General features: G+C 37.5%; 1 long non-coding RNA gene across 1 annotated transcript; it reads right to left on the reverse strand.

Moving 5' to 3' along the window:
* Nucleotides 1-2,165: 2,165 nt before the first annotated feature.
* LOC125696990 (uncharacterized) lies at nucleotides 2,166-15,943 on the reverse strand. The gene is made up of 3 exons (XR_007378635.1): nucleotides 5,673-15,943; nucleotides 3,717-3,778; nucleotides 2,166-3,546 (listed from the first exon to the last, which is right to left on the reverse strand). It is a non-coding gene; the product is annotated as an uncharacterized LOC125696990 (long non-coding RNA).
* Between the last annotated feature and the right edge of the window lie 2,902 nt (nucleotides 15,944-18,845).

Below are 18,845 nucleotides of genomic sequence, written 5' to 3' on the forward strand. Positions count from 1 at the left end.
GTGGCATCTCTAAACGGAAGGGACAAGCCTATGTTTAACAAACACCTAGCTGGATTCTGCTTCCCCTTCATGCTTTTAAATGTGTTTTTCCACATGGTTGGATTGTGGCTGACTTTGTTCACTGATTCTCTTATGTACACAACTGTGGAACAAAATACATGCTAACTGGAGACAGAGGACAAAGGGCTGGAAAGAGCCGTAATGAGAAATAAAAGCATTTGGAGGAAAACTCCTGGGGAATAAAGGCTGCTCTGGTTTCTGTTCTCTTTGGTTTTAGGGGTTGGTTTGTTTGTTTGTTTGCTTTCATTAAGGGACCTGTTGCCTTTTACCCGCATGCCAAATAAATGCTTATTGGATTCAGAAAAATACTGTCTATACCAGTAAGACTCGGGCTGCTGCTCTGGCCAATACAATTCATGTGGCAAATCTGTCTCTAGGGAGGACAGCTGGGAATGGACTTAATGAACCATTCTGGTGGTAGTGGATGCCCTTGTTCCTGGTTAGCAAATGAGAACACTTATGGAACTTGTTAAACCTAGTGGAAATTGTATTCTTAAAGGAGAAATTTTGCATAAATCAATTGCATCCACTGATCAAATAAAATGATCATCATGAATATAGAGGGCAGAGTGTAAAAGCCTCCTGTAGGTAGAAGAGAACATGATGTAATGTTTTAGAGAAAACAGAAAGTTCAGTATCAGAATTCTCAACAATATTCTTATCCAGGATGATGTCTTTAGTTAGCTTGTGAATTTGAGGGAGCTCCTGGTCTCTGTAGCTGGAGAAAATCCCAGGCTGCAGTTATGTCACTTAGTCCTGGCAAGAGCAGAGGAAATTACTCCCTTTAAGATGAAAATGTCTTTCCATAGGAATGAACTTGTACTACTGAAAACTTACGAAAATCTGTATAGCCTTAAGATATTCTCCCGTGTTCCTGAGTTATCAAGAATCAAATAGTTGCAGAAAAGTAATACATGTACATGCATAAACACATGGAGTTAAAAATGCTTTTGAACTAGGATAATAGCAATGTAAGATTTCACTGGAATCTGAGTTTGTTACGGAGGATAATATATAAGTAGGGTGGGGATTAAAATATGTTTTACCACTGTGTTGGTAAGAATGAAGAATTTCCTGGACTCCGGTCCAGGAAAGAGATAATTATTGTTATTGTGTTATTTTGACTAAATTAGTATCAAAGCAGAGAAGGAAGTAGGAGGAGCAAAGCATCAGCAATTATTAGGTGCATACAAGGGGATCATTTTTCTTTTCCTGTACTTGAAATACAGTGCTCTCAATCTATGCCCTCCCCTGCCATATAGTCCCCTCAACCTGATTTATTTATTCATTCATTTTCTTTCCTTTATATAATGTTCATTATTTTTTCTGGGTAAGAACAAGTTACTATGATTAAACAGAAGACATCTTCAACTCTGTGAAACTGTACCTCTGCGTCCCTTACACACCGAAATGCTGTTCTTAAAATTCAAGCATGAAAAAGTAAAAATGAACAAACATGTTTATTGTGCATTAAAAAAAAATAAGACCAGAATGAACTCCTCCTTGCAATTAATACAAATGACGAAATTAATATAAAAAATATTTGAGGTAATAAATCAAGTGCAGGATTAGGAACACAGTCCTGGCTGTTACTATTTTTTTTTTGTGTGCGTGAAGTATGTTTCCCCTGCGGAAAAACACAGGTTTTCTTCATAGAATCACCATAGAATCTTGGATGGCCAGGTTTGAAAAGAATCTCAAAAATCCTCGTTTCAACTCTCCTGCTATGTGCAGGGTCACCAGGTGACCAGGCTGCCCAGAGCCACATCCAGCCTGGCCTTGAATGCCTCCAGGGATGGGGCATCCACAGCCTCCTGAGCAACCTGTTCCAGTGCCTCACCACCCAATTTCTCAATTTTCTTCTTCTTTACGATATGGCTGTGTTAAATAAAGATAATATCATTCTTCAAATAGGCACAATTAATGAATTCAAAGTAAGAAATACACACATGAATTCAAAGGCCTAGTTAGAATTTTCTTTTGATAATAACTGCTTTGCACTACAAGGCAAGCCATACTTTACATCCGTTTTATACGAGCTTAAGTTAAGATAAATAAACTTAAGGATAACTTTAAAAGGTTGGTTTTTTTGTTTGCTTGTTTGTTGTTTTTTTGTTTGTTTGTTTTTAAACCAAGGATGGGGTGCCATCAGTCAGAAGAAATGGGAAGATAAACAATGAAGAGACATTTTTTCTTTAGCGTAAGGGGGCTCTTGAAGGTTCTTATCAAGGAGACTCATGGACATGAGACAACATATTCATGCATTTCCCTTGGAAACCCAAGGATTGGAAGGACAAGAGAACAACATAGCGCTGGACACACCCTGATTTTGGAGTAAAGGTGCTCCTTAACTTCACAGGACATAGAAGTAAGGCACATTTGTTGCCTCTCACTGAATTTGCCATGTGATAATAGGTGCTACTGTTGTTTCATAGAGTGTGATACAAGACTCCCAGTGTTTGGTGAGAAAACACCAAACAAACTCACAGCCTAGAGCTATACATCAGAAACAGCTGGTAACACACATTTCCAGTCTTCAATTCTTTTTGACAATTGATTATTTTATTAAAAATGTACAAAGCGATGCTAAAAGGCTTCTTTCTCAGGTGTCAATGAAAGTCAAATGAGCACGTAACAATTTTTAAAGCTTCATATCTTCTTTCAAGAGTATGCAATAGGCTTGTTATCTAAAAATAGGCTTCTGAGTGCATTTTATTTGAATGAATTCAGTGCTTCTCGTCAAGGACTCAAGTGTTGTATGCAGCCCCAGTGACCAGGTCCAGCCTTTCCTTATGCACTCTCTCACTCTTTGTATTCTGAATCACACTAGATTGTCCTGACTTCCATTTTAATGTTCTCATTTATTTTTATGCCTCCCAGCACAGCAGGCAGTTCACAGCATACAGATATTATAAGCTGACTTCCAGGATCTGCTATTTGCCAGTTCTCTATATGAAACCAAAACAATTTTCAAGTATTTGGCAGCAGTAATTTTTTTTTTCATACTAGATAACCTAGTACTGAGTTGTTCCCTTCCTGTGCTGTGAGTTCACTAGTTGTAGTGACAACAGAACTCTCCAGTAGGCTGAGGAGGGGCTTATCCATGGAAGTAGATAGCTTCTTCATAGACAAGAACACATAGCAGTAAAATAACTTGGCTATTTCCACTATTTGAGATTATGCGGGTGTTGGAGATTTCAGTATAGCAAATTGAGAGCTTCATTTTAGAAAACAGTGTAAAAGTCTTCCATTAGAGATGTTTTATATATTATTTTTGTTTTTGTAGTCAGTAAATCATTTTTATCAACCTCTACAATCTGAATCACTAGCATATAACCTCCATACAAGAATAGAAATGATCAGATCTTACATTTTGAATAGTATCTTTTTAATACGTTCACTCCTTAAACTTTTCATTATTTGAGCTTATGACTACTAGCAGCACTTTTGCTTCCTAAAGTTCTCAGAGGAAGACTGGAATAAAAGCTGTGAAGACAAAACAAAACAGAAATAATCATAGCACAAAATATCTGCCACCTTTGCACACAGCTGTTGTATAGATGGGAACTTAATCAGTGAAACAATCATTTTGAAAACACTATTTAAATTATTATTTCTGTTAATGTAAGAACAATATGTGTTTTGACTTATTTTACCTGTACTTTGCAGGAAGTCATAGGAAGAGAATGCATAGCAGGCTCGCAATTTTCAATCCACACTAGAATTCAAAAGAATGAATAAATAAAAAAATTTAAAATAAGCTGTTCCATTTTACTCCTGAAATAGTGATATGTGGGAGAAAGCTTTTACAGTAAGAGTATGTCTTACATACTGAATAGCAGCTGGTAGGGACCGATTTAGAAGACTTTCTTGTGAATGCTATGCTGAATAAAGTGTGGAAGTTGAGCTGCTGTTAAATGCAGATGAGGGTCAGAGATCACAATCTCCAGAAACCATTGTTTGCAATATTATTAGTGAAAGAAGAATGGAGATAAATGCTCTTAGTAGCCTTAAGATTAAAACCAATCTTAAATGGAGTAAGGCTAGTTTGCTAATGAAATTTCTTTCAGAGCTCAATGTTAAATCTGCAAACCCAAAAACTATCTTGCTTCTGCAGATACTGAATTGAGTGGAAAACAAATAAGAATTAAGCATAAGTTTGGGAACTAAGTACCACTGCAACCAAAGCCCACATGCTTCTCACTCATTATATGCATAATAACGATCCAATGATCCAAGGGATATAACACCTTCCCCCTGCAAGGACAGACTGAGAGACTTGGGGCAGTTCAGCAAGGAGAAGAGAATGCTCCCATCTTCAAGGTGTCTACAAAGTGTCACTCAATGGTACCACAAACTGATCTGCACAATTGGTGTTAACACAGCCCTTTCTTCCCACTTAGCAACAAACCTGTTCAAAGGCACAAACACTTGTGCAAGGTACAGATGTCCTGGATTGGATCAGGGCATATGCTTTTTACTGTTTACAGACGTAGTTTTCTGTACTTAGGCTTTTTCCACTTGCTCATACATTTGCCCCTTCCTCACTCTTCCTTTGATGCTGTTACTCCACTAAAAGATAGTCAAAGATCATAACCTTCCCTTACATAGATCCCCATTCTCTGTGATTCTTATGCATGTGAATTTGTATCACTCAATTGATGAAAACAACATCTCTTGGCAGGGTGGGGCGGGGGTAGTATTTCATACGACTTTAACTGAAATAAAAATAAAGTACGCACTAAGGACAAGTAGATGCTTGGAAGTTGAAAGAAAGATGTAAGATGAATGGGATCTCTTTTTTTTCCTCCAGTTACCCAGTAAGTCAACCTAAGTGTACAATGGAAACACAACCTTGAATTCAATTCCACATTTAAGACATTAATACAAAGGAATTGGTGTTTAAGTAGTCTTTGACTTCACAATAAATGAAATAAAGTATCAGCCAGGTTATAACAAAACAAGTGGGTATCTTCAAAACACTGTAGAACTAACTGCAAGAAGTTCAGGTAAACCCTTAGTTAATTGCTTTGCAAGTTCAACATAGCCATTCATATTGGAACACACAGAGAACACTAAGAAAATAAATGTAAACATTCAGAGCACAGAAAATAGGGAAACATGCAGTTCAGGCTAAGCAGAGGAGTGACACATCGTTCTTAAGTAATGCTATTGTAAGAAATACAACCTATAGCTTGGATCTACAAGAAGAGTTAGGTGTTATGCACAATCATTGCAGCTTTCTGTAGTCAACCGATTCCTAACCTGGAAAATTTAAAAAAAAAAAAAAAAAAAAAAAAAAAAAAATCAACTTCAGCACCTTTCTGGGGAAACAGGTTTTTTTTGGGGGGGGGGAAAGAGGGATGGAGGGGGGGGGATGGGGGGTGTTGTGTTGTTTTTTCACATTACAATATCAGCCAAAAAACAAGGAATATAGGTTCTGTGATTGGAACTATCATACAGAAAAAGAAAACAAATAATTAAACATCCACAAAAGCAGGAGAAGAGACCTTGATTTATTTTCATTAATAGCAACCAGGCACTACAGCAATTGGACAAAACAGTGCAAAGGCACAAGAGAGCACTGCTGTAAAGAAGGGAAGACTGCTTACCCGTATCAGAAGATTCCAGGTTACAAGGGAAAGCTCCACCAAGGAGCGACCCCCCAAGAAATTATCCTTCCTCAGGGGCAGTCAGCACTGAAATGACATCTAAGAGAGGCACAGCCAGGCTGCAACCATTTCTGTCACCCAACTGAATTGCCTTCACCTGTGCTCCCAGGGCTGACTGGGTCATTTCCTCAGGTGCTCAATCAGTGGTTCAGGCCGTGACTCAACACTTCTCATACACACATGCAGCAGATAATTTAAAAAATAAAAAGCTTGTTGAAATGCTAATGATTGTAAATGCATTGATAATAGCCTTGTCTAAAACTCACTGTTTCCTTCCCTTTCTAAGAATTAAGAAGTGAGTTTCTTGTTACCATCTCTAGCAGTAAGCACACATAAGCTGAGATCTTTTTTGAACTAGCTGCTCTACGCAACAACAAAAAGAGGGTCTGAAGCACCATACCTTGTAAGGTGAATAAATAGGAAACAAAACAATAAACAATAACAGCATATCTCTTATTACAACAGCATAGCAGAAATGCTTACTCATGTTTTGAAGCAGTGATTGAGCACCTGGTGGGAAGGCAGGGCCAGTCTAGAGCAGCTCAGGTGCATGCAATGTACTCGGGTGACCAGAAGGGGTGGAGCCAGGATTCACCCCTTCCCAGACCTCAGTTAAAGGTTGGCAATGGAGGCAAGAGTATCCTGATAAAGGTCTCTGTATGTCTGATGCTTTTTTGAGGTGGGTAATTTTACTACTTTTGTTTGTGTGTCTGTTGCTGCTGTGTTTGGGTTTGTTTTCATTTTCTGTAGTATAGGGGTGTGCTGCTCCACCATTATTGCTGCAGCTTTGACCACGTTATGGTTTTATTGGTCAATGCTATTCTAAAATGAAGGTCATAATATGTTTAAAGGCTTGAACTTATTCTATGCATACGGAAAAGCAATGTAAAGGCAGTTAATAAGTAAATGGTTACAGATTTAATGCATTTCTAAGGCTCTCTTAATGGAGTTATCATGTGAAACAAAGTATGTGTTCACTGTGTATCGTCCTTTTCTCTGAATACCTTCTGTACTAATGTCCTGTACAGTGAAGAGAAGCAGAGCGCTTTTGGAGATAGTAGGCCACTTTTTTTCTCAGATTACAAACAAAATTGAGGTCTTCAGCATTTGTGATGATGTATTCTAGATCGTTATTTGTTACCTGAAGTACCGATACTCTTGTACTCTCTGTATACTAATTTGGGAAGTATGAGTATCTTCTCACCATACCAGAGTTAACACTGTTCCTTTATTTTAAATGGTAACATGCTTGCTGTATGTTGTCAAACAGATGCTTACTTCAACTCCCAAAATGGGTTGGTAGCACTGAATGGCAACATCTCCGTATACAGTTTCCACTGTACTCACTATATTGCACTAATAAGATTTTGACTCTTGAGAGCGAAAGTTGCAAGTTCATGTAAAATCACTGCTGATGTTGCAGAGGTATTTGAAAACAAATGCTATATAAAATGTGGCTAGCTTTTAATTTTTATATGAAAATAAGAGTATAGCCAAAAGCAAATAAGGAGAGAGTTCTCGATGTGCAAGCTATCAACTGCATAAATACACTGGGAGGTTTTAAGACCGCTAGGTGGAGTTACAAACAATGTTGTTCTGGTGTTATTTCTTAGGTTTTATTGAAAATGCACACTACAGAAAATGTATCTTCCTGGAGGGAAAAAAGCAACAGTACACTAAAAAAAGTCTCAAAAGTTTATCTTAACGTACAAGTGATATATACATAAGGGAGAAAAGTCTCTATTTAAAGCATTCTCCACGCTCCATGAATCAACTGTGTAACCAAATAATGTTAGTTTTTTCCATTTTGATCACTGTAAGCAGGTCCCTCCTCGATGTACCGTGATATTTCCCCCCTTGTTACAACAGTTCATTAGCACTGGTTGACAAAGTGAATTAAAAGTGCTTAACAGCTGGTGAATTCAGAGACTCTGTGCTGCAGTAAGAACTGTTACCAATGTATTCTTCTTATTCCTCTTGTGGTAAAAACCTTTCTTGTGAGTAGCCCTTGCTCTGGAAAGCTATGCATGAAGAAATTTTATAAGTGATTTTTTTTTTTTTAATTGATTAACTGTATCTCAGTGATATATGAAGAGGGGTAAGGCCACAAGGCAAGACAGACTAAACCACCCCAATGCTACTGCTCTCAAACTGCATTTTAATACCTTTTGAGAAATTGCTGTGTTGCAAGTTATTATTCAGCTTTGTGGTGTAGTTTGTGTTCTTTCTGGATGCAATATGAAAAGGGCAAGGTCACTTTTTATCATCACTGAAAAGGCTGAGTGTACATTCTGAGACAAGTTACCCCCTTTAATTTTTGAGTATGACCATTGTGTCTTGACAAATGCACTTCTTTTCTGCTAGGAAAGTAAGGCTTGCACCCACGTAGCTGCAGGCAAGCTCCAATTGCATTTGCTTATATGTCATTATCAATGTTAAAGGTTCCTTTTTACAGTGTAGTAGGGACTACACTGATCCAGTAACAATCATGAAGGTTGATGCTATTTTCTTTTTGCCTTCTGGGTTCAATTGATTAAGCGTTAGTTGGCTTTGAAACCTGTCAGGGGTTTTTGAACTTCACTTCAAGATCATCAGTCTCTGCTCAGGCTATAATAAGAGTTTAGCATATTGCTGAACCAGTAACATTGTCTGAAATCTAAATAATGTAGATCCAGTATGGGAAAAATTTGCATTTGCAGAAGAATGAATTTAATTATGGATTATTGCTTGCCTGTGAAGTTAAAAACTCAAATTTGAATCTAGATCTAGAGAGGAAAATGAAAAAAGTTATTTTTTAGTGGTAACTACTTCTGTTTTCTGGGCAGATTTATAATATCCTCGTGCTAATATATTGAAGTTCCTATGATAACAATATTGTCAATTTAGAATGTGTAGTGTGCTGAAGGTGTCATTTAGCCTCTGCCTTGTCACTTAAGATAAAGAATAAATATTTTAAGAAATACTGTGTTCTCAACACTTAAGGCACAGTCATGGAATTAGTTGAGTCAGTCTATATGTTCTATTTGATATCAAAACAATAAACTATGACTGGCAGCTTCAAATTAAGAGAGAAGGCAGGGAAGGAGAACACAGTATTTTATTTCCATGTTCACCGAACTCTGTGAGCTGCAAGTTAGAGCTTAATATTAACACAGTGCTGCTTTAAGAGAATCAACCTGCCTTTATCATTGTCAGCTCCAAAATAATTAAGTACAATGTTTACTTTGTGATAAACAATCATCTAAGCAATTATCCAAAACAAATAAATGTGATTAACTTGAATGTGGTACTGAATAAAAATATTTACTAGTGGGAAAAGGAGTATGAAGAGGAAATGAGAGGGGAAAGGGAAAAACCCCTTGGTCAGAATAGGAGAACTGAAATTTTGTATCACCCCTTCCCAGAGATCTTGTCAAAAATTATGTAGACAATAGTTCTGGACTTCCAAAAGTCTAGGATCATCTGGAGACTCGCACAGAATTTTCAAAAGTGCCTACAGCCTAGTTAGAATGGATATTCAAAGCCTAGAGCTCACAAGCGCTCTTTTAATTGGCATAACATCAAGTGCCTTATAAGAATCTGAGTAGCTGTTTTCTACCTAAGACAAAAATAAAGAGAAAACACGATTGTTCTTGTTCTTTACTTTGACGATATCCTCAATGAAAACTCATGAGGAACTTTTGTCTTTATTAACAACTTTTATCTACTTTGACCTTGTGAGGTCGTGTTTAGGCTGTGTTCAAAAAAAAAGACAGATCTCCTGGAAAGTGTCCAATGGAGGGCCACAAAGATGATGGGCCTGGAGCGTTTCCCACATGAAGAAAGGCTGAGTGACCTGGGTCTGCTCAGCCTGGGGGAAAGGAGGCTGAGATGGGATCTGATAAATGTTTATAAATATCTAAAGGGATGTGTGAGGCAAAGGGATGAGGCAGGCTCTTTTCAGTGGTACGCAGCAGTAAGACAAGGAGTAATGGCCTAAAACTTGTATGTAGGAAGTTACTGTACTAATGTGCAAGGGAACTTCATTATGGTAAGGATGAGGGAGCCCTGGAACAGGTTGCCCAGAGAGGCTGTGGAGTCTCCTTCTGTGGCAATACTCAGGACCCAACTGGGCACCTACCAGTGCGATCCGTTGTAGGGTACCTGCTTTAGCTGAGGGATTGGACTTGATGGTCTCTTAGGTCCCTTCCTATCCCTGTGATTCTGTGAAACACCAAGATTTTCTTGGCATGCCTCTGTTCATTCTGAGAATTAACATCAGAAAGCCATTGCTCCCAAAGATACTCCTGTTTTTGCCTTTTTCCTTGCGCACAGCTGCCTTCTGCTGCCTCTCCAGTTAAGTTCACTTTCAGCTGCTCTGCCATTTCTTGATTATGTTGTTCCTTCAGATTTGAAAAGGGAATGATTGTGTGAGACCGATTGTGTTATGTGTTGGTCTAATATAAGCATTGACCTAAATGCCAATTATTTGGTACAGATTTCTTGTTAAATCACAGGAGTGGATGTGCCCAGGCCTGATGGATAGACTGCAATGGTGGTATGTTCTCAAAGGGCCAACTCTGTACCTCTTTGATCTTTGCTCCAATAACAGCTCTAAATTTAGGTCTATTTCAATTGTGAGTACTCTGTAATTCAGGAAACCAGAAGTTCAAACTGCATATTTTGGTAATGAAGGCTAGTTAACGACTGTATCTGAAAGCTTAGTTTAAGAAAAAGATAGAAGCCTGTTCTCCCGTGAGGTGTATGTTTTCCTTAAGCACCAGGAGCTCAGTATTTCATTCTTTGCTCCAGCACCCGCAGCAAAGACTCAGCAGACAACAGCCTTCCTTGTGTCCAGCTCCCACTGCACTACCTCAGATCGATCAGCTCCTGTGTACAAGGAGGCCAAGCTAATGTCCCATGTGCAGCTTTAGTTCTGTTTGCTTCTGAACTCGTGGAGTCCGACTTTGTAGTCTTAACATGTTTTCATACTGCAACAAAATGTGAGGCTGATGAAGATCTGAGCCCTGTGTGTTCTATGTGTGTTCTGAGCAGTGTGTTGATGGCTGCTCCTTTCCTCAACTGTCTGCCCTTCATTCTCTCAATGAAAGTATGTATTCTCCTATTCTAAATGTTCTTGGATTTTTGCGCTGAGCACTTAACTTGCTGTTGCCCAACACTTGTTATATACGTAAATTGGCTGATTTGAAAGCGTTGCCCTACTTAACACTTGTGTTCCTTTTAAATAAAGGAACATATTGGGATTGGGATTACACTGTAATTAAAAAAATCCTTACCAGTGAGTGAGCAGGTGAGGAAATCTGATTGTGTAATCAGCTGTCTGCATATGAGGTCATCTGCCAGCAGTCTTATACCAGCAAAATCCAACTTCAAGCAGAACTGTTAACAATGAATCTGAGAGCGTGGCATTTTAAACTACGCTGGCCAGCACCTGTGGGTGTAACTGGGTGGCCAGCCAGCAGGGAGTTTGCCTGGTCCGAGCCGACCCTGCAACTCAGCCTTCTGTGTTGAGCCCAGTGTGAAGTGCTGGAACTGAGTGGCGAGGCTCAGCGGTGGTATGAGGCCTGGCACCAGGGGCAGCCAGCTGGAGGCAGCCCTCAGCTTCATCTGAGCTTGCAGTGAGGCCTCTTCTGATTTGTGCAAGGGAAGAGGCAGACAAGAAAGGAGCTGAGGTGTTCTTGGCTCAGTGCTTTGCGTGCATTGGAGTCAGACTGGAAACCTGCAGTGAGCCAGGGCTACGCGTCATCCTCAGCAGCCAGAAGTCAAACCAAGGTTGGATGTTGGCCAAAGGCCATCAGTATTGCAAAATCAGGGGAATGCTGCTGGATCTAGCAGTTAACTCTACAGGTCTATTTGATCTAATGATTTAAATTACTTGTTATTTTCTTCATAAGTTGCTGAGTTTGTCAGAAGAGGAGGTTGAATTTGGTATATTCAGGCTAGCAGAATGGTGGGGAAACCATAGAGATTATTTCTATCTTTGGTATCCTACGAATGAATGTGACTATTTGTCATACATCTGTATTAATTTATATTTGGTAAATAAGATTTCACATTGAAATCCAAGAATGGGAATCTTTTTTTAAATAAAAATATTTTTTCTGTTTATTTTAAATAATAATGTTGTGACAAGCATCAAAAGAATCCTTACTGGTAACTTCTAGAAGCTGAGATTTGCATACTTAACTAAGGACAGTAATGTACTTAATTTGTGAGCCATTTCCACTGTAGTCTATAATTTCAAATGCTCTGCCCTTTTTCCACATAGGAGAATTCTTACATACCTTCGTGCAACTACCAGAATTCACTGCTTCACCATACCAGCAAGTACTTTGGGCAAGGTTTTATCACTGAGCTTTGCTGAAAGCTATCTGTAGGGCACTGCAAATAACGTGTGACAGTTTTAACATGTGGCAAAGGAAGCTGGTATGTTCTGGGGAGAAAAAAGGGAGGTGGTAGCAGGAAGACCAAGACTGGAAGTTTTTAGTTATCCATATATTTGTGTCAGGCTGTTACTTTTGTTGTCAAAGTAAGTAGCTGCTTGTTATGATTTTTTTGCCTAAGGAAACTCCCCAGATCTATAATAAAAAGCCGAAATGGTATTTATTCAAAGAGTATTATTCTAAACTTTCGGTAGTGAGGAAATGATCCTTTCTGTGCTTGCTTTCATATTAAAAAGGGCTAAATATTTGATAAACAAGACAGGGGAAGGCATCCTTGATGTTTCAATTGTTTCAGAAACATGATAAAAATATCCAAATTCTAAATGTGTAGCTCAATTCTCTGCAGTCCTGAAAGAAGTTTGATCTGTGTTGCACCATGCGTGGTGGTTGTGAGCCATCTTCTAAATGAACACGAAGCACTGAGAAAGGAAACTGATGATGGAGGAAAATGTGGTCAAATTAAGAAACAATAGATATTTAAGAATTTCTGAAGAAGATAGGACCAACAGATTAAAAAGAAAAAAGAAGAAAGAAACATCAGGATAGTATTACACTGAAGAAGAATGATTCTGATCTCTTCTACAATCTGTGTTCTTGTAAGTTATGTTTTTATGTAACAACAAGTTTCTGGATCTTAGATGTAATTCCTTACTGACTTGTGCAACTAAATTTACAACGGATATTAAATGTTTCGGTCTGCTATTTGGAAGGCAGAACTTAAGAGGACTTAGAATCACAAGCTTATGATTTCAGGTCTTATCTACCACAATCCTAATCTATAAAAATAATGTCATTATTAGCAGTTTATAGATTTTTAGAAATTACTAATTGTGATGCAATGAAAAATAAAAGGTGTAACTTCTAAGGATGTCTAATTTATCTTTTAATCTACTTTTCTTGTCAAGAATAGTATTTGTGATATAAAGGAAAATGAAATATATTAATTGGTTGTTGGAAATCAGATCCATGTCTTCTGTATTTCTTTCACATAATGATTTATTTGGAAAAGTCATTATCCCAATGGCTAAATAGATGAGTTGGAGCACTTTGATGTATTGGATACTTTTTTCTTAAATTACTCCACCAGATATTGTATCTGCCATATTTAATTGAATCAGTCAAGTTAATCTGCAGTGATGAAATACCAGGTTAAGTAAAATCACTTCTTGAGAAGATGTAGTTAATAGCAAATTTTGTACTGAAAGATATTAGGAATTAACTTGATCAAATTACACGTGTTTCTTAGATGAATGGTGTCTTAGCCTACTTTACAATTTTTTCTTCTTTATGGACATGTTCTTAGTAATGTAATTCAATTCATTCACCAAGCTAGCTTTCTTGCAGATATTGGTATGTTACATGTATTTTTTTATTTTATGTCTACATCATCAGGTTCTTAAAATATAAAATGTGCTTACAATGTCCTTAGCACTGTGATATGCAAACGTAATTAGTACACACTTAGAGGAGCTAGAAGCCTAATAATCTGAACGTTACTTTGTGCTTCAAAACGAAAAGTTTTTCACAAACTGAAGGTCTTTAACAAACAGACACAAGTTAACCAGTTTTTGTCGAAGAAATGATATAAATTTACAGTTGTATTTCTATCATGGTATTGGGAGCATTGGAAAGAAATTCTGCATTGTATCTTAAAATGCTAAAGATTAGTTAGTGTAACTGTAAAGGTAGTCAACTAAAATGCATGTTATGAACAAAACTATTTAAACCTTCAACCTTACGCTAACGTACCTTAAGTACCTCAAGAGAAACTGATTTTGTTAGCTTGTACATATATAACCTTCTTTGGTGTGTGCTGTACATCATATGTAGAATAGAACGTTCTCTGCTTTGAAATTAAGTTCACAGCCAATTAACACAGGGTGAGCTGAACTTTGGTAGGAGTTCTTAATCCCTGTGACCTGGCCAGATTTCAAGTTGGCTAATTATGTAAAGTTATTTCCTGTTTAGTTTTAGTTTAATGAGAGATGCCATCACTTCCTGTCCTGAACAATTGTGTAGTTTTGATATCTGCTATGTAATAGCTGCTGTACTCTCCTGAAAGAATTTCTTTTCATTTGGGGCTATAATTACTGGAGATCCACACTAAATTCTGAGGTGAGCGTTTCTGAACCCCTGTGACTTAAAAACAGGAAAAAAAGGAAAACACCGCTTTCATCAGAGAAAATGTGGCTTTGATTTTGGTCCTGAGCAAAGAGAGCTTTGGCTGAAGCAAACTAAATCAAGCTATTTGGAAAACTATTCAATGGAGTTACATCAGGAAGTGGAAATATTACACATTTAAACAGGTTAAACAAAAACCAGCACACCTGATTTTTGGGAAGAAGATGAATGGGCCAGATTTGTAAGATTATAAGACTTAAGGAAAAAGAAATGAGGGGAAAAAAAACCACCCAAAAATGTTTTGGTTTTATGTATTTCTTTTGGCAACTCTATTTTGCGAATGTGTTGATATCACAGTGTGAGCTGTCATGCTAATAAAGGATTTTGTCAATGCCTTAGTTCCTGACATTACTATTGGTGATGGTTGGTGGTTTTTTTTGTTTTTTTTTGTTTTTTGAGTAAAATAGAAACATTTTGGGATTTAGAATTACATTCAAGTAACTTGAAGTTGAAAGCACTCCAATACTTGGAACAAAAACCATTGGGTCAGAGTATGAAGCAGAGTTCTATATTTTAACTATAAATGGAATATTAGTATAGAGGAGATATTGAAGATTGTACTTCTTTAAATCTACCCTTAGGAGGCTAGAAGTGTAATTGTTTAGAATGAACTGACATTTCCTGCTGTTACTGGATAAATACATCTACAGAAATTTTATTCAGACTTGGAGCTTGCAGGTGAGAAGACATGAAGGTGCTGAGGTAGGTGGGTGAGGGTACGACTGCCACGCGTGAGAGTGCTAAAAGGAATTTGGGAGAATGAGTCATACGTTCCTCTGTCTTAGAAGAGCAGAAATAGTTTTTAATAGATGAGGGCTTAATTAAATTGTGAATGTGTTGTAGCTGCTTTTGTCTCCTTTGCAGGAAGATGTGTGACATGAGTGTGTTTTTTTTTTTTTTTTTTTTAGTAAGCATATTCGGTAACTTAGAAGTGATTCTGTGATTTGTGTGTAGTGTGGGGCTGATGACAAAGCTCATTAGGAAAGACTTTTGGGCTTTGATAGTATATAGTAAGTTGCAGACTAGATCCTTTGAAATTTCTTACTTTGGCCTTGTTCAGACCACCTGACCTCAACTCTACAACATCTGCAAATATTTACAGCTGTTCTGTGGATTCATTTACCTCAGGATCTTTGCAATGCTTTATGAATCTCCCTACGTACCCATTTTTTACAGTTGAACAGCAGTTCTTAATGGAGACAAGTTAAAGTGGTGAATGTATCAATCCAGTTGCAAATCTTCTACAACTGTTTAATATATTATATAAGCTTGTTTGTGCTTTTAATAATTCCAGAAGCTTTTTGTCATTTTAACCTCTTTCACTGCAGTATTGAGAGGTAGATCCTCCTTGACTATGCTAGGGTAACAGAATAAAACCAGAGATGTAAGAGTATAAAGTCAGGCATATTTGGACACGCTAGCCTGTATAAATAGCCCTCAGAGAGTGAGAGCATGACCTATGTGGTGCCAAAAGTATCTATGAGAATTTTTTTTAGAAGTTCTGAATTTAAAATGGAAAAGCTTTAAAACATAGTTTGTCCATCAAAGTGGAATGACTTCTTAAGCATTTAATGAAAATTGACCTTTGCTTTTTTTTTTTTTTTTTTTTTTTTAAGTGGTGTGTTGAATGTTAAATATTTCTGCCCTTTATCAGAGGAAATAGTAAGTCATCCTTACCTTGCGAAAAACAATATTTTTTTCTCTGAAGGTAATTCTCTACTGATCGTGTTTGTTAAATATGTCTCAATATATTTTACAACAAAAACATATGCTTTGCAAACCCTACTGTAGGACATTTGTTAGTGGAAGCATAATAGCACAGTTTTTAACCTCCAGCGAGTACCGCACAGCCTTTCAGAGACGTCCTGTTGAGGTCTGACTGGAACAGGATACCTTACAGAGTCAGAATGTGTGAATTTTTATGCAGTTTTCCTTTGCTCGCTGATCTCAGAGTGTGGCTGCACTGATGTGTGTGGTCACCAGTGGAGGGCTGTAAAGCTGCACTGCAAAACTGTGAATAGGAGAGGAGAGGACCTTCTGAAACCACCTTGCCTGTGGGCAGATGGTAACAGCAATCTCCACCTGCATAGCCGGACAGGAATTTTGGTCTTGTCCTTCTGGATGTTTACGTATGGGCTGGCCTTTCAGCACACTTGTAGCCCAGTGACGTGAGTAAAGTCATAGACACGTGAGCAGTTACACCTGTAGGTATGGAGCTTGCTTTCTGTTTTCTCCAAGTTTGCCAGCGAAATTCATGAACGCGATGGTGGGTGAAAATATTGAAGAAATATTAATAAGGTTCATAAGCATAAGAACAAATGAATGAAACTACAAAAGAATACTCTTTCTGCGTGTTTATATTTAAGACACCTACACCAGAAGCCTCAAAAAACTGTGGAGGTTAACTATATTTGCAATTAATTCATCTTAGAAATCAAAAGAAATGAGACCTTATTTTTTTAATATAGTATATATGATGCAATTTGAATTTGCTTTTTTTTTTTTTTAAGTTGAGAATTAAAGCATTAATATAGCCATAGAAAACACAAATCAGGACTCTAGGAACACTTCTGGTCTAGTAACTGATCATCTGAAATTCATCTGCAGCACCTTCTAGCAACCATTTTCTACCAGTTATATTACTAAAAGAATACTGTTAATATAACTCCAAACCTTAGTAAGTTTTGCAATATTAAAACCAATCTATTTGTGACCAATAGAAAAACAATATTTTTAAAACATTTTGGTGTAGATTGGAAAATACTCTGTAGCGACCCAAAGTCATTTCAAATTGTTTTCTGAAGGAAAAATTAATACTCAGTGCAATTAGATGTATTAACATATTTGATTTCAACATCAAATGCATCCCAGAGGTTTCACTTTAGACTGTTGACTGAACTTTGTGACGTAGTTACATGTTCAGGTCTGTGGTTCTGTATACAAGCAGATTGAAGTCTGTTCTGCTGAGCGTTACAGAGAACGAGGATTCTGTAACATTACCCAAACACACACCTCTGCTTCTCACAAGGTACTACACAGTTTGGCTTACAAATATATTAAAAAAAAAAAAAAATAGAATGATTATTTAGAGTAGTGGCAATAAGAGTTGATAATAGAATTCACTTTGTGTTACACACAGTATGGAAAATATGCATGTGAGGCAGAACATTTGATAGTTACCCCTATTGTAGTATCCAGTTATGTAAGTGACAATGTTATTGTCTTGAGCACAACAGGTATTAATTATGAGTATAGATATATACTAATTCTTATCTCACTTTTTTTTCCCCTAAGAACATTATTAGAAAATTTTGAGGTTAGAGAGGTACTGACCCAAACATGTACAGAGCTTGGCCTCCGAGTTCATTAAATATGGGTTAATAACATATTATAAGGAAATCATTGTCCTTATTACAGTTATTAGGTAGTTAGTCAAATTATAGCTTCAAAGGAATGCGGAGCATGGAGAACTCAGAACTAAATTATGCATTTGAACCTTAGGCCAGCTTTTACTGTTGAGACAGTTTGCTGCTAAGAGAAATTGTGTGTCATTGAAATTAAATGCCTTTCTGAAGATGGAAGGTTCCAGTTTTTAATGAAATTACTGAGTGTGGTGCAGTGAAATGATTAAAACCTGTATTCTGGGAATGTGGCAGAGGAAAAAAAAATCAATAAATGCTAGCAAGCCTTTGCTGTCTGATACGAATCCTGGGAATGAAATAAGCTGGTACAAAAATAATAATTAAAAACATATCAGCACATTAATTTATTAAGCATGAATCTCATGAGATGTCATCTTCACTAATTTTTAGCACACATCTTATTGTATAATGAGCAGCTTTCTTTTTTCGTATTTGTATTATGCAGCATTTTTCCCCTTCCCCCAGCGTTCCCGCATTGCAATCATTGTGCTTGCACTTATTATGTTACAAATGACCGAGGTAAGGCTGACATTCTCATCGCATGCAAAAAGAGCGCGGCTGCCAAGCTTTTTTTTTCCCCTGCTAATGAAGCAGCTTTATGAAGTCTACCCATGTGTTAATACTAATGAAGATCCTTCACCACAATTAAAATCACAGCCACAGTGGCTCACGAGGAAGCGGAAAACAATGGCATCTTTCTGCTTGCACATATTTCTTCATGCTGAGATCAGCTTTATTTAGAAACAACGTTGATTTAAAAATGTGTGTATTAACTGGGTGAAAGAAGCAAACGTTTCTGAGTTTTGTAGTTCATCCTGAACTAGCTCAGGTGTTCACGGCGCTATGGCGTAATCTTAAGTGTCAGCTGTTACGGTTTGCAGAAAACAGTCCTTGGCTCTTGAAGCGCACTTCAGCCCTGGCTCAGTTTGAGACGATGCCCCCCCAAAAAAATAGAAAAAGTGGATCCCGTGTGCGCAACGCCAGGGCCGTTGCCGTGCAGCGCAGCCTCGTCCTCTTTCACAATCGCCATGCTGAGGTTGGCTCAGGCTAGGCTTTTTTTTTTTTTT

The sequence above is a fragment of the Lagopus muta genome, chromosome 8 (assembly GCF_023343835.1).
Source record: "Lagopus muta isolate bLagMut1 chromosome 8, bLagMut1 primary, whole genome shotgun sequence".
In the NCBI taxonomy this organism is placed as follows: Eukaryota; Metazoa; Chordata; class Aves; order Galliformes; family Phasianidae; genus Lagopus; species Lagopus muta.